This window comes from Paramormyrops kingsleyae, chromosome 9, assembly GCF_048594095.1.
Source record: "Paramormyrops kingsleyae isolate MSU_618 chromosome 9, PKINGS_0.4, whole genome shotgun sequence".
NCBI classification, from domain to species: domain Eukaryota; kingdom Metazoa; phylum Chordata; class Actinopteri; order Osteoglossiformes; family Mormyridae; genus Paramormyrops; species Paramormyrops kingsleyae.
In genome coordinates, this window is record NC_132805.1 from 23,143,612 (window position 1) to 23,155,405 (window position 11,794).

General features: G+C 43.2%; 2 long non-coding RNA genes across 2 annotated transcripts; one reads left to right on the plus strand and one right to left on the minus strand.

Moving 5' to 3' along the window:
- Nucleotides 1–721: 721 nt before the first annotated feature.
- LOC140592660 (uncharacterized) lies at nucleotides 722–7,734 on the plus strand. The gene is made up of 3 exons (XR_011993038.1): nucleotides 722–5,952; nucleotides 6,226–6,383; nucleotides 6,608–7,734. It is a non-coding gene; the product is annotated as an uncharacterized lncRNA (long non-coding RNA).
- Nucleotides 7,735–7,739: 5 nt separating this feature from the next.
- Nucleotides 7,740–11,567, minus strand: LOC140592659 (uncharacterized). Its single transcript, XR_011993037.1, has 2 exons — nucleotides 9,990–11,567; nucleotides 7,740–8,808 (listed from the first exon to the last, which is right to left on the minus strand). It is a non-coding gene; the product is annotated as an uncharacterized lncRNA (long non-coding RNA).
- Nucleotides 11,568–11,794: the final 227 nt, after the last annotated feature.

Genomic DNA, 11,794 nt, shown 5'->3' on the forward strand with positions numbered 1-11,794 from the left:
ATACGGTCTAGCATTGTTTGATAACTGGTTAACAGATAGGAAGCAGCGAGTAGCTACACTCACCTAAAGGATTATTAGGAACACCATACTAATACGGTGTTTGACCCCCTTTCGCCTTCAGAACTGCCTTAATTCTACGTGGCATTGATTCAACAAGGTGCTGAAAGCATTCTTTAGAAATGTTGGCCCATATTGATAGGATAGCATCTTGCAGTTGATGGAGATTTGTGGGATGCACATCCAGGGCACGAAGCTCCCGTTCCACCACATCCCAAAGATGCTCTATTGGGTTGAGATCTGGTGACTGTGGGGGCCATTTTAATACAGTGAACTCATTGTCATGTTCAAGAAACCAATTTGAAATGATTCGAGCTTTGTGACATGGTGCATTATCCTGCTGGAAGTAGCCATCAGAGGATGGGTACATGGTGGTCATAAAGGGATGGACATGGTCAGAAACAATGCTCAGGTAGGCTGTGGCATTTAAACGATGCCCAATTGGCACTAAGGGGCATAAAGTGTGCCAAAAAAACATCCCCCACACCATTACACCACCACCAGCCTGCACAGTGGTAACAAGGCATGATGGATCCATGTTCTCATTCTGTTTACGCCAAATTCTGACTCTACCATTTGAATGTCTCAACAGAAATCGAGATCAGACCAGGCAACATTTTTCCAGTCTTCAACTGTCCAATTTTGGTGAGCTCGTGCAAATTGTAGCCTCTTTTTTCTATTTGTAGTGGAGATGAGTGGTACCCGGTGGGGTCTTCTGCTGTTGTAGCCCATCCGCCTCAAGGTTGTGCGTGTTGTGGCTTCACAAATGCTTTGCTGCATACCTCGGTTGTAACGAGTGGTTATTTCAGTCAAAGTTGCTCTTCTATCAGCTTGAATCAGTCGGCCCATTCTCCTCTGACCTCTAGCATCAACAAGGCATTTTCGCCCACAGGACTGCCGCATACTGGATGTTTTTCCCTTTGCACACCATTCTTTGTAAACCTTAGAAATGGTTGTGCGTGAAAATCCCAGTAACTGAGCAGATTGTGAAATACTCAGACCGGCCCGTCTGGCACCAGCAACCATGCCACGCTCAAAATTGCTTAAATCACCTTTCTTTCCCATTCTGACATTCAGTTTGCAGTTCAGGAGATTGTCTTGACCAGGACCACACCCCTAAATGCATTGAAGCAACTGCCATGTGATTGGTTGATTAGATAATTGCATTAATGAGAAATTGAACAGGTGTTCCTAATAATCCTTTAGGTGAGTGTATAAGAGGCACAATGTCACAGTGGGCCTGCGTCCATAGTGGGGTGGTCCTAAAATTATGTTCCTAATTTACATAAATGATATAGACACCAATATATACAGTAAACTGGTGAAATTTGCAGATGACACCAAGGTGGGTGGTGTAGCAGATACTGAACTAGCGGCTCAGCAGCTACAGTGGGATCTTGATTTAATTAGGTGACTGGGCCAATACCTGGCAGATGAAATTTAAAATAGACAAATGTAAGGTACTCCATGTAGGGAGCAGAAATATAAAGTATAGATATTTTATGGGACCTACTGAAATAAAGGTAGCTGATTATGAGAAAGACCTTGGTGTGTATGTTGATGCTTCCATGTCTCATTCTCGCCAGTGCGGGGAAGCAATAAAAAAGGCCAATAGGATGTTGGGGTATATCTCCAGGTGTGTGGAGTTTAAGTCAAGGGAGGTAATGCTAAGATTATACAATTCCTTGGTGAGACCTCACCTAGAATATTGTGTGCAGGTTTGGTCACCATATCTTAAAAAGGACATTGCGGCCTTAGAAAAGGTGCAGCGTAGGGCCACAAGAATGATTCCTGGTCTTAGAGGAATGTCATACGAGGAAAGGTTAGTTGAGCTAAATCTGTTCAGCCTCAAGCATAGGAGACTGAGGGGGGACATGATCCAGGTATATAAGATTCTAACAGGTTTGGATGCTGTTCAACCGAATAGTTACTTCAGCATTAGTTCAAATACATGAATTCGTGGCCATAGGTTGAAATTAGTGGGAGAACATTTCAAACTGGATTTAAGGAAGCACTTCTTTACACAGCGTGTAGTCAGAGAATGGAATAGTCTTCCTGATAACGTAGTGCAAGCTGAATCCTTGGGTTCCTTTAAATCAGAGCTAGATAAGATTTTAACAACTCTGAGCTATTAGTTAAGTTCTCCCCAAGCAAGCCCAATGGACCGAATGGCCTCCTCTCGTTTGTATAGTTCTTATGTTCTTATGTTTCACTTGTTTTGATAGGCCAGACAGCTAATGGTCACAGTGGGGGGAAGGGGGTTCAGCTACTGAAGACATTAACTGTTTTTGTTAATGTTTAAAGGTATAAAAAAACTTTAGCTGTATTTGTTAAATTGGTATAAAAATCAGTATGGTATCAAGCTATCAGTATGGTATGTAACTACAGAAGTAAGGCAAACACCCCACAAGTGCCACAAGCCACGGGTACACACACAAGCGCGCACTCAAGGGTAGGCCAGCGAAACAGTTGTAATTTTCTCTAGCTGACAGTAGGCGCGCCCTAACAAAATGGGTATTACAGGGCCCCTAACAGCCACAACTTCACGCGCCTTATAAAAAAACACCAGACATATATAGTTCACGCTTTTCTTAAAATTGCATAAGGATTGTTTTGTCATAGTGAAATTTTTAATTAGGATGAGTGTGATATAAATCAATTAGGCAACAAGAACGGTAGGAACTAGTGAGCGGTATATATCAACATACATCGAAACATTTTAAAAACTTTGGTAGAATAATGCCTTAGTTATAATTTAAGGGATAAAAACATTAGTTGTGCTTGTCAATGTGCTATTTTAAATAATGCATTATTTTCTAATGGTAAAAACACTGTCATCATGTTTTTGGGTGAAATTATATGGGCTAGTTTTGTTTTACAACACATTACAGGATACTGATTCACACTATAGCCGTTACAAGGCACCCAGGCATGCAGAAGTGTGAAGTTTTAGCACGAGCCAAGGATGGGTTGAGGGGGAAGTATGGGGAACGGTCAAGAATTTAGGATATATTTTTGTTATTTTACCCTTTTTTTGTTAATGTGTTATTTTAAAATAAGTATAAACATGCTATGTGTGACGCCCGGCTCGTCCGATCCTCGTGTGTGCCACGCCGCCCTCGTTACCTCGTGTTAATTCCCGATTGTATTCACCTGTTGCCTGTTCTGTTCAGCGTATCCTGTGTATATTAGTCCACATCTTCCGTTGTTGCCCAGTTCTGTCATTGTAGTGTTGGTGATTGTTCATGGCTGTCTGCCCTTGTGTGCCGAATAAACCCAGATTACCTGTATCACCGGCTCTGCTCGCCTGCTTCCCCGCTCGATCTTAGAGCGCTGACAAGCAAGACAAGAAGCGGCCCAGTCACTTATGTCCTTTTTCAGCCCACGCCAAACAAACTTAGCTGAAAGCAGCTTTTGTGATGCCTTGTGGCCGGGATGGGAAAGGCTATGGACAGCATCGAACACCCGACGCCGCCAGCCATGCAGCACAATGGGCCGTGCAGTTCCTGTTGAGACATCACAAAGTAGTGACGCATCACCGAAGGGCACATTCTGGAGCTGCAGACCAGTGTCAGCAGACCGAAACCCGTGAATCTCACTGTCAGCTGCCTGGTCCACTGCCATTAGTGCAGAATCCACACCGAGGTGGACAGAACCAACCACTGAACGTGAAAGGCAATCAGCCACCACATTGTGTTTGCCAGCAACATGATGGATGTCAGTGGTGAATTCAGAAATGAACGCCAGCTGACGCTGCTGACATGCAGACCAAGGGTCCGAAATTTTGCTCATGGTGGCCACCAATGGCTTGTGATCCACAAAAGCAGTGAATGGGCGCCCTTCTAATAGGAAGCGGAAATGGCGCACAGCTAAGTACAGGCCAAGGAGCTCACGGTCAAAAGCGATGTACTTGCGCTCACTCGGGCGCAACTGGCGACTGAAAAAGGCCAGTGGCTGCCATTCCCCATTAACCAGTTGCTCATGTACTGCACCCACAGCAACATCGGAAACATCCGTAGTGATGGCGATGGGAGCATCTGGCAAGGGATGAGCTAGCAATGTAGCATCTACCAAGGCCCGTTTAGCATTATGGAATGCCTGACATTGCTCCGGAGTCCACTCAACCACCGCCTTAGAAGAAACACCCTTAAGTGCATATATAGGGGGCACATAATGCTGGCAGCCCCAGGGATGAAACAATGGTAAAAGTTAACCATTCCCAGAAACTCTTGCAAGGATTTGACCGTGACTGGCCGTGGGAAATCCTGAACAGCAGCAATTTTCTCCAGGAGAGGCACCGCCCCCTCTGAGGTAATGCGGTGGCCAAGAAAATCAACAGAATGGACACCAAACTGACACTTGGTAACATTCACAATTAACCCATGAGCACTGAGACGTGCAGTGCCCGAAGATGAATCAAATGCTCATCCAAACTGGTGCTTGCAACTAAAATGTCATCTAAATAAACAAACAGAAAAGGCATGTCCCGCACAACACTGCCCATCAAACGCTGGAAAGCTGCATTCTTGAGCCCAAAAGGCATCTGAAGAAACTCGAACAGACCAAAAGGTGTAACAACAGCGGTCTTAGGGACGTCTTGGGGGTGTACTGGAACCTGATGGTATCCCCTAACTAGGTCCACCTTTGAGAGTGCCTGCCAAACGGGCAGAGAAATCTTGGATGTGCGGAACAGGGTACCGGTCAGGGGTAGTCGCATCATTACGGCGTCTATAGTCCCCACAGGGGCACCAGCCACCCCCAGGCTTGGGCACCATATGGAGAGGAGAAGACCAGGGGCTGTCAGAACGCCGAACAATCCCCAAATGCTCCAATGTGGCAAATTCCTCCCTGGCGACAGCCAGTTTCTCAGGGTCTAGGCACCTTGCTTTGGCATGCACTGGCGGGCCTGCTGTGGTTATGTGGTGCTCCACACCGTGTTTCACCGAGGATGCGGAGAAGGTGCGTGTGGTGAGGGTGGGAAACTCTGTCAGGAGGCGCTGGAAAACATCAGCCGAAGCAGAAACACCAGACAGGTTGGAAGGGCCAGCCCCACTAAGTGTGCAAGGGAAAGAGCAAAAAGTCTCTGCGTTTATCAGGCGCTTATTTTTAACATCCACTAGCAAATTGTTGGCACACAAAAAGGCAGCCCCTAATAATAGAGTGGAAACAGACGCCAAGACAAAAATACATCGGAAACGATGTCCATGAAAACAGAGGTCTACTGGCCGATCGGTAAAATTTTCAATCGAAGTGCCGTTAGCAGCCTCTAGGGGAAAACCACGCACTCCTGACTGCTTGTCTAGCTGTAAGGCGGGGAGGACACTCACCAAAGCACCCGTGTCGCACAGAAAACGCCGGCCAGAAACGGAGTCTCCAACGAATAGACCAATTATCAGGCTACGTCACACATACGTCACGCAGGTTCAACTGCGCATGTCGGTTGCAAAAGACGACCGGAACCGCTATAGAACACGAAAGAAAATTAGAAGAAGAAGAAGAGACGACGACCGTGAAAATGTCGTGTTGTGCAGTGGGATGCCAGAATCGGAAATCTGTAAACAGGGATCTTAAGTTTTACCGAATACCATCAACACACACTCCTTTTAATGCCAACCGCAGACGTCTTTGGTTACAAGCCCTCAGAAGAGCTAATTGGAAAGAGGACCAAATAAAAAATGCCCGACTCTGCAGTTCACACTTTATATCAGGTAAGTTAAAGTAAAGAACTTGGCTAATAAGTTATAGCAAACTATGGTACTGTCAATCACTAACGTTAGAATACACGTTTTGTACAGGAGAGGTATCCATAGACTTCAATAGTCCCGACTTCGTCCCTTCTGTCTTTTCCTACTCAAACCAGTATGAAATAAACAAAAGCGATGCAAAACTTGAGAGGTAAATATTGTCTCTTTATTCTTAAGTTGCTAAAAGGGATTAAATTGCAGGCATCAAAATTCAGAGAATTTATGGCAAGTAATGTCACATCGTGTTTGTAAAGATAATTTGTTAGACATTGATCGTTTTTGTTATGTCTGCATTGTCTTGTGAAGACTGTTGAGGCATGCTATGTAATTTGCACTTGACTTGGTTTGGGAACATGATAACCTCTATGATCTACCAAAACTGACTGTTTTGGACTGACTGTGTGCTCTCATCTCTGTGTATAAGATTTAAGAGAAAAAGAAAAAGGGATGAAGTTGCCCACAGACCACCAGATGATGTACAACAGTCCAAAAAAGTTACTGATGAGGTTGCATCGGAGTCCTCAGGAGCTTGCCTGTCCTCAGACGACTGCAGAATGGAGCATGGTGCTGGTCCTTGTACTGGTAAAACTTGTGATATCTTAACTAATGTAGGGCAGCCATTATTAAGATTAATCTGGTCATTGTTAAATACAGCAGAACTGTGTTGTGAATTAAGTTAAACATTATGCTGTTTAGCACATGATGTTTAACAACATCTATCAAATAATAAAGAAAAGCTAAACTAAAACAAGTGAAAGTGCATCTTTTTAATTTAAGTCAATTACAATCTATTCTCTCTATTTCAGAAGCCACAGTCCCAAAGGTTCTCCATGATGATCTGCAAGACAAGTACAGCCAACTTTCTGCAGAGTGTGTCAACCTGCGTCTGGAGAATGACAAACTGAAATCTGAGAATGAGACACTAAAGGAAGCACTCAGAAAAACACATTTTTCCTTTAGCTCTATAAAGAGCAAAGCAGTGCATGTTCTATTTTTCACAGGTCTGACCAGCATAATTTTTGAGTGGTTGCTTCACAAACTTAAGGACAGTGTAGAGGTTGTACGTGGCTCTATGAACCTGGAGGATCATTTATTGGCCATCCTAATGAAACTAAGATTAGGGCTCAGCAACAAGGATATTGCTTTCAGATTTAATGTCACAGAATGTGACATCTCTACAATTTTGAGAAGTTGGCTCCCAGTTATGTCTGCAACTTTAAAGCCTCTAATTAAGTGGCCAAGCAAGCGTGCCGTATTAAAAAATATGCCCAAATGTTTTAAACCTAAATATAAACGTTGCAGGTGTATTATTGACTGTACAGAAATTTTGATCAACAGACCCACAAATTTAACCTCCAGAGCCCAGACATACTCGACTTATAAAAGCCACAACACTGCTAAGTATTTGGTTGGCATGTCACCTGCTGGAGCCATTACTTTTCTGTCGGCAGGTTGGGGTGGGCGTGTTTCGGATAAACAAATTACAGCCGAGTCTGGATTTTATGACCTCCTAGAGCATAATGACGAGATACTAGCAGATCGTGGTTTTACCATAAGAGATGAGCTTGCCGCACGTGGTGCCACCCTAAGGATCCCTCACTTCACCAAAGGTAGAAAGCAGCTTTCTGCTCAAGAAGTGGACGTGTCAAGGCGTTTGTCTAATGTGAGAATACACATTGAAAGAGTAATAGGTAGATGGAAAAAATTCAAAATTCTTACTACTGTTATTCCACTCACACAGGTTGACCTCTTGGATGACATTGTAATTGTGTGTGGAGCGTTAACAAACCTTTGTAAATGTATAGTCCCACGAAGATAACTTGATTAAGATAAATTTTTTTATATAACTTTTTATTGTACTAAACACAATTTATTGCACATTCAAGTGTTTTAATGTAAAATACTAGTACTGTATAAAATCATTTGCTTCAAAGTTCGTTTCATTCTGATTTGTTTATTTTGCACTGCTCACAATACCAATCCACAACCTTTCTTCTTACTTTGGCACATGTGTAATGGAAATGGTTCTTGCACTTTGCACAGTCAATCATCATCCCAAAGTCTGGCCTTTGACAGTGTGGGCAAACTGTAGGTGCATGCATCAGTGGATCCATGTTGCGTGTTAACAGCTCTGGCAAAACATTCTGTTTGAAGAACACTTCAGCTTTAGGCAGGACTGCTTGAAGCATTTCTTCATCTCTGCCAATGCGGTTGATGGTAACATCTTGCTTTGTCCAAACCACGAAATCGCAGTACTGGGTGTTGCACACATACATGTGAAGCTGAACTTGATGGTAGTATTCATGATTCTTCTTTAGTTGTAGTGTTTTGTCTAAACAGAACTGTGTGTCCTCACTACTCCCTGTCAGACCATCACGGTATTTGTAAGGGCACTTAATCTCTACAGTTGCTTTCCCACAGCAGGTACAGTTTGCTATTCCATCCGGCGATGCCCCAAGATGTGGTTTGTCTGGACGCCCAACAAGGCCGCAGAGATCCACAGCAAAGTTTTGATGTTTTGTTTTCATTATTTCTGTGTATTGTCTCCTGGCTGTGTCCTCCATATCGCTTCCCCAAAGAACTGCAGGGACATGGGACAACTCTTGTTTGTTGTAGTGCATTACCTGTTTTACAAGGTTTGTTTTAGCGCTCTCAGTTACTACAGTGCACACACGATGTAGGGTCGTGCTCATTATCCTTCCAGTCCTGTGTAAGTGCCAGGCCTGTGAGTGCGCCTGATTTTTAGTCGTAAGCTCAAGGTTTACACACTGCTCATTAGTTAACAACTTCCCCAGTCTTTCAAAGGTCTCTTCACTCCTTTCTTGTAGTTGATTTTGGCTGAGGCATCTCAGATTGGCATCGTACAGAGCTACCAGTGGCTCTGGCAGGTCTCCAGTCTCCGTGTCAGAGTCTGATGTGGAATCTGTGTCACTGCGTTCAATGCTAGTGAGCACAGCTGCATCAGGTGCCAGTTCCTTCAGTTCTGCAATGTCCTGATCTGTCAGTTCTGAATACACAAAATAAATGTTAGATAATTTAAAGCCCATTGCAATCAAAGCTGGTTAAATAATATCATTAAAGGATTAGCTAATTCTACAACAAAAATGTACAGATAATTTACTCACCCCCTTGTCATCCGAGATGTTCATATCTCTCTTTCTTCAGTTGTAAAGAACTATTCTTATTATTCTCTCAAAAAACAATTTCTTTACGACTGAAGAAAGAAAGACATGAACATCTTGGATGACATAGGGTTGAGTTAATTATCTGTACATTTTTGTTCTGGAAATGAACTAATCCTTTAATAGTTACATAACACTGATTATAACTTTTGTTTTTACATTAAATACACTACTGATCAAAGGTTTAAAAACAACAGTTTTATTGAAATGTAAGTAGTTCAAGTCCAGTGAATGATACAAAAGTAAACAGCAAACTGCCAAAGTTAAAAACATTTTACTTATTAATACAGGCTGTTCAAAGGTGTTCACAGACTGGGACACCTGTAGAAATGTTTCTCTGCATCAACTTGCAAAGCTTACTTTACTTCCATTGCTTCAAAATAATCAAAAAAGGTGTTCCTCAAGGTATTCTGCAGCAATGAAAGTAAACAAAGCCTTAAAAGTTAATACAAAAAAAAAAACATTTCTACAGATATTACAATATGTAAACCGCTTTATTTGTACAATATTGCAACTAAAAAGTCAATAAATGAAAAAAAGGTTGTAAAAATATAATTAATAGCTGCTTGTTATATGTACATGACCTGCACATGATCTGATCTACATTCAGATTGTATCTACCTTTTACATTGTTCTTTCTATGCTTTACTCTGACTGGCTGCAGTTGGGTGTCTGTCCTTTTAGGCTTTCTAAAGCTGATCTCACTCAGTCTGGCTGGTTTCACCTCTCTCTTGGATGGCTGGATCCACATATTTGTCCCTGAAGTACAACACCTCTCCGTCTTCCCTATCCTGACCCATAGCTCAACTTTAAACATAAGTGCAGCTGCATGGCTGCAGCACGACCCTAACCTGCACAAAATGTTATAGTGTATAAAACACATTGGTTTAAATCGTGCTTTAGGATATACATACACATGATTTTAGCAAAATAAGCAGATACATTTTGCTTGAATAAATTGCTGACACTGAATGAAAATTTAAAATAGTACATTTTGGTTACATACCCAGCCATACAGGTGCAGTTCGCAGTGAGAATACAGTTGTTTGTCTTGTTGACGATAACCCAGGTCTTGTACAATTCCGTCTTCTTACCCTGTCTTTGGCTAGGCAGAACCTCCGTCTTCAGCACTACAAAGTTTTCAACTTGGTAATCATGAAACTGTATGTCTTGGACATGACCACACAGAACAAAGTTGTACGCATCAAGAGACTTGTACGCTTTTAACTTCTCCCGGGTATATACACTTGGAGTGTCGATGAGGTAATTATATATCTCTGGCCACTGGATTCTTGGCCATTTCGTTTCATCGTTTACCCACTGGCAAGGTGGTATGGCAAACGGATCTGTCAGACGTATCCCACTCACTAACGTTAATTTCGTTGAATATCGCTGGGTGACAAGCTGTTGTAATATGCGGTAAACATTTTTAAAATAACATTTAATCAAAATAATTTATAATAATTTAGCTTTTAGAATCGAACTGTTTTGTACCGTATCCGTGTAATTTCCTATCCGTAAAAGCGAAGTCTCACGTGTTTTCTGCAACCAAGATGCGCGCGCATCCCGGATGTTTACAAACAGATAATTGGTCTATAGCAGACTGCTTTGCCGTCCAGCACAGCTACAGGGCGCCGGTCCTGACATTTCCTGGCGGCTTAAAGGAGCAGAGCGGGATGCATTTCTTAGCGCACACACCAAAACAGGCATGATAAAAACAGTAACCGGACTTAGAGTCACGCTGAGCTGCAGCAACAACACCAGGGGCAGAAAAAGTTAAATCAGCCGGTCCTCCGCTGTCCAGCACGGCGCAGGACTGCCGACTGGCAATGTAAACTCTGTCTGCTTCTCTCGCCAACTCGCGGAAATCTGTAAGTGAGGAACTTGCTAGGGCTGAGCGAACGGGAGCTGGCATCCGCTGCGTAAATAGCTCGCGAAAAATAAAACAGGGCTGATGTCTGCCTAGCAAAGACAGCATGTGGTCTATAAGCTTGGATGGTTTCTGATCTCCCAAGGAGAGCAAGGCGAGAAGCCGACGTGCCCGCTCCGGCTCCGACAACTCGAAAGTCGCTAGCAGCAACGATTTAAAAGCTTCATACTTGCCGTCCGCTGGGGGATCTTGTAGAAAGCTCACCACCCGGGATGCTGTGGCATTGTCCAGTGCAGCAACAACATACAGTAGTAGTATTTTGTGTCGTCCTGCGTGATGCCTCGGACAGCAAACTGGGCTTCAGCCTGTGCGAACCACACAGCGGAATTTTCACGCCAGAAGCCTGGCAGCTTTAAAGCCACAACGTTAGCTGTCATGCTGAGGGAAATCTCGAACACGTACGAGGAGATGTAGGGGTCACCAATGTGGCGAGAGGAAAAAGACAGGAGGCAGATGCTTAGTCCGTGAAAGGGATAAAGCACTTTTATTAACAAGAAAAGAGAAGAAGACCGAGAGAGCAAGATCCGGTTGCCGCCAAGATAACCAAAAAAAACTATAACAGGAAGTCAAACAAGCCTTCAGAATAAGAGCACATCTGCCCTTTGAATTCTGATTGCTTATGAACCCGCTACAGGACTATGTATAGACCTGTTCTATAGGAAAGGTAATAAAAGTGCTTTATCCCTTTCACGGACTAAGCATCTGCCTCCTGTCTTTTTACTCTCGCCACAGTCCTTTTATTAAACAAACTAAATAGCCTTATGCTATTTATCTTATTTACACAACAGCTTGTCATTTTTGTCTCTACACGGTCGCGCGTTTACAATTCTCTTCTGCTCTCTGTATCGCGCGTGGCAGAGTTCCACCCCAATGCGCGCGCT